This window comes from Stenella coeruleoalba (genome assembly GCF_951394435.1).
Source record: "Stenella coeruleoalba genome assembly, chromosome: 19".
Classification (NCBI taxonomy): domain Eukaryota; kingdom Metazoa; phylum Chordata; class Mammalia; order Artiodactyla; family Delphinidae; genus Stenella; species Stenella coeruleoalba.
The window spans coordinates 3282815-3288006 of record NC_137165.1 but is presented as its reverse complement, the minus strand read 5'-3'; positions in this window follow the sequence as shown (position 1 = coordinate 3288006).

Genomic DNA, 5192 nt, shown 5'->3' with positions numbered 1-5192 from the left:
ACTGACCTTATATCCAGTGACCTTCCTAAAATTCACTTGTTAATTATAATAGTTTGTTCATTCTTTCGGACTTTCTACGTACACAATATGTCACCTGTGATAAAGTAAAATCTTTCTTACCTCACCCTTTCCAATATTTATGCCATTTTTGTCTTGCTTTATTGCACTGGCTAGGACCTTCAAAAGTAAAGATTGTAGGCATCCTTGCCTTTTTCCCAGAATTTAAAGGAAAATCCTAAACATTCCATTAGAAATGATATGAGGTATAAATTTGTAGATAATCTCTATCAGATTAAGGAAATTCTCCTCAAATCCTAGTTTGCTGAGATTTCTTATTATGGACAGGTATTGAATTTCATCAGATACGTAGTTTGTAGCTATTGAGATGACCGTATGGTTGTTCTCATCCTGTTAATGTGGTTGAATTATGCGGATTGATTTTTTTATTTTAAAAATTGTGGTAAAATACACATAACATAAAATTTACCATCTGAACCTTTTTTTTTTTTTTTTTTTTTTTTGCGGTACGCGGGCCTCTCACTGTTGTGGCATCTCCCGTTGCGGAGCACAGGCTCCAGACGCGCAGGCTCAGTGGCCATGGCTCACGGGCCCAGCCGATCTGCGGCATGTGGGATCTTCCCGGACCGGGGCACGAACCCGTGTCCCCTGCATCGGCAGGTGGACTCTCATCCACTGCGCCACCAGGGAAGCCCCATCTGAACCATTTTTAAGTGTACAATTCAGTGATATTAAGTACATTCATGTTGTTGTAGCCATCACCACCATCCAAAACTCTTCATTTTTCTAAGCTGAAACTCAATATTCATTAAACAATAACTCCACATTACCCGCTTCTCTTAGTCCTTGGAGACTATCATTCTACTTTCTGTCTTCAGTCTGTCTCTGTGAATTTGACCACTTTAGGTACCTTATGTAAATATTTATTCTTTTGTGACTAACTTATTTCACTTAGCAAAATGTTTTCAAAATTCATCTGTATGGATTGATTTCTGAAAATGTTAAGGCAACCTTGCATGCCTGGAATAGATTCTATTTGGTCATTATATATTACCTTTTAAAAATATTGTTCAATTAGAGTTTCAAAATTTTATATCAGATTTTATGTCTATGTCCCGATTGTCTTGTATGTTTCCTTTTTTTTAGTAGCCTTGTCAGGATTTAGTGTGTGGGATAATGCTGGGCTTGTAAAATGAATTGGTAATTACCTTTTCCCCCCTCTGGAAGAGTTTGTTGTTATTTCAGTTGGTATTATTTTTTTCCATAAATCTTTTCTGTAAAAATGAACAGTAAAGCCCAATGAGCCTGGAATTTTCTTTGTAGGAAAGTTTTAAATTATAGATTCAGTTACTTTGATAGGCATAAGACTATTGAGATATTCTATCTCGTGTCAATTTTGCTAAGTTTTATTTCTAATTTGTCTATATCATTTCATTAAAATATCTAATTATTGGCTTTAAGTAATTGATAATGCCTGCTTGTTATATTTTTAATCTCTGTAGGATCTAAAGTGATGTTCCCTTTTCAGTCTTGGTATTGGTAATTTGTGTACTCTCTTTTTGTTTTCTGTGTTAGGCTCTGTAGGGATTTAACACTTTATTAATCTTTTCAAAAGCCACCTCTTAACTAATATACAGCTAATTTCTTTTTCATTGACTCATGCTCTTTTATTTTCTTTTTTCTACTTTATTTGAATTTGATTCATTGTTCTTTTTCTAGCTTCTTGAAATGAAATCTTAGATAATTGATGTTCAATCTTTCTTTTTTGCAAATATTTAAGTCTAAATTTTTCTATAAGTTCCTATTTAGCTTCATCAAGTAGAGGTTTTTTTAATCAACTTTATTGGGACATAATTTACACATAATAAGTTGTACCAGATTTAACTTTATATTTTGATGAGTTTTGGCAAATTTACACACCTGTATAACCATCACCAAAATCAAGCTATAGAACATTTTTCATCACCCCAAAATTGTCCCCACCTCTGATTCCAAGAAACCGTTAATCTGCTTTCTATCGCTATATATTAGAATTGTCTTTTCTAGAGTTTCATATAAATGGAATCATATAGTATATACTGTTTTCTTTCTACCTTCTTCACTCATGAATTTGGAGGTTCATTCATGTTATGTGGTTGGTACTTCATTCCCATAGTGTTAATATACTACAGTTCGTTCAGCCATTGATGGATATTTGTATTGTTTCCACTTTAGAGCTATTATGAATAAACCAGCTGTGAACATTCACGTATAAGCTCTGTGTAGACATATTTTCACTTCTATTATATAAATACCTAGGTTCGGAGTTGCTGGGTTATATGGCAAATGTATGTAATATTTTATAAGAAACTGCCAAGTTGTCTTCCAAAGTACCATTTTGCAACCCACCAACAATGTATGAGTGCTCTAGTTACTCCTAGCCTTGCCAACTCATGGTATTGTCAGTCTTTAATTTTTTTTAATTTTATTAAAGTATAGTTGATTTACAATATTGTATTAGTTTCAGGTATATAAGTCAGTGTTTAATTTTAGCTTTTCTAATGTGTGTACTAGTACTTCATGGTGGCTTTAGTTTGCATTTCTCTGATTAATGGTGAACATTTTTTATGTGTTTAATGGCTATTTATATCTCTCCTTTGTGAAGTATCTGTTTAAGTTTTTTGCCCATTTAAATTAGATGATGATAATGATTATATAGTCTAGATACAAGTCCTTTGTCAGATATGTGTTGTAAATATTTTCTCCCAGAATATGGCTTCCCTTTTAACTTTTCTTAGTGGTGTCTTTTGAAGAGCAGATGTTTTTATTTTGAAGGATATCAGTTTAACATTTCCTTTTTATGGGTCATGCTTTTTCGGTCCTCTCCAAGAAATCTTCACTTTCCCTAAGGTTCTGGAGTTTCTTCTCCCATGTTTTTTTCTAGAAGTTGTATGGTTTTAGATTTTATATATAGGCCTGTGATCCATTTTGAGTTAATCTTCCTGACCACAGATTTTTATATGTTGTATTTTTATTATCATTCAGTTAAAAATATTTTCTAAACTCCTTTGTTATTTCTACCTTGACCCTGGGGTTATTTATAAGCATGTTGCTTACTTTTAATGAATTTGTGGATTTTCTATTTATATATTATGGAATTCTAGCTAATTTCCACTGTGGTCAAAGAACACACTGTATTATTTCAGTCATTTGAAATTTGTTGATACTTACTTTGTGGCTCAGCCAATGGTCTATTTTGGTAAATGCTCCATGTTCACATGAAAATAGCATGGAAATAAGAATTATCACTTGAAATTTCTGCAGTTAGATATAATGTTCTATAAATATTAATTAGACCAAGTTGGTTAATAGCATTCTTTAAATCTTCTATATTTGTACTGATTTATTTTTCTGCTTGAACTATAAGCTACTAAGAATGGTGTCTTCAAATCTCCAACTATGATTGTGGATTTATCTTTTTTTTCTTTTATTTCTATTAATGTTTGCTTTCTACATCTTGAATATATATTATATATATATTCAAGTGCATATAAATATTCAGTGCATATAAATTTAGGATTGTTATATCTTCTTGTTTAGTTGACCCTTTTATCTATATCAAGCATCCTCTAACTCTAGTAATGTTTTCTGCCATAAATTGTACTTTTTCTGATATTAATATAGCCAAGATAATTTTATTTTTGTTAGTGACTGCATGGTGTGGTAGGCAGAATTCTAAATTGGTTCCTAGATTCCCAGCCTCTGGTATACAAGCAGTTCCCAGTTATTCAGTCAAACACTAATCTAGGTGCTTTTGTGAAGGGATTTCGCAAATATAATTAAGGTCCCAAATCAGTTGACTGAAAATAGTGCAGTTACCCTCAGTGGGCCAGACCGAATCAGTTGAGACCTTAAAAAGTGTGGGGCTCGTCCTGGTGAGAGAGACTTGGTGTATAAGGGGGACTCAGTGTGAGCGACATTCTTCATTGCTGGTTTTGAAGATAGAGGGGCTGTGTGACAAGGCGTGTAGGCACCCTTTAGGGACTGAGAGCAGTTTGTGACTGAGAGCCAGCAGGGAAACAGGAGCCTCAGTCCTGCAACTTCAAGGAACTGAATTTTGCTAACAAGTTGACTTCACTTGGAGTTGCTGTTTCCTCAGCCTTCAGACAAGAATTTACCCGTTGACTCCTTGATTTCAGCCTTTGAGACCTGAGCAGAGAACCCAGCCATGCCATGCTTGGACTTCTGACCCACAGAGCTGTGGGCTAATAAATAGTTGTTGTTTTAAGCTGCTGTTTCCATAAATGGGTTATGTAGCAGTAGAAAACAAATACACATGCTATATGTCTTTTTCCTATTCTTTTGCTTTTAACTTAACCTGTATCCTTACATTTAAAGTGTATCTCCTTTAAGTAGCATATATTTTGGGTCTTATTTTTATCTAGTTTGATATTCTTTATATTTTAATTGGTGAGTGTAATCCATTTTCATTTAATGTAATTACTAATATATTTGGGTGTAAGTCTCTCTATTTGTTTTGCCTGTTCTTCTTTTGTTTCTCCTTTCTTGCTTTTCTTCGGAATACTCAAATATGTTTCATTTTCTCATTTTTCTACTCTATTCAGTTTAATTATACATTCATTTATTATTTTGGTGTTACTCTGGAGCAGCAGAACTATTTTCATAATAATTCTAAGACATTACCTTTTTCATTCTCATTTTTCTCATGAGTATAGATTGCTGTTTTTCAGAAGCTGCATGGCATGTGATATTGCAAAATATTTAATGCAAAAGAAGATCTCAGACTTCAGCTATCTTCTATTGAGCCATTATTATCAACTGAATTACGTCCCCCCTCAAATTCATATGTTGAGACCCTAACTTCCAGTGCCTGAGAATGTGACTGTTTTAGGAGATAGGGCCTTTAAAGAGGTGATAAGTTAAAATGTGGCTGTTAGGGTGATTCCTAATAACTCTTGACTGGTGTCCTTATGAGAAGAGAAATTTGGATGTACAGAGAGTCACCAGTGGTGCGTACACACAAAGGGGCAACCATGTGAAGAGGCAGCAAGAGGGTGGCTACCAGCAAGCCAAGGAGAGGGGCCTCAGGAGAAATCAACCTTGCAGACACCTTGATCTTGGACTTCGGCCCTCCAGAACTGTGAGTAAATAAATTACTGTTGTTTAAGCCACCT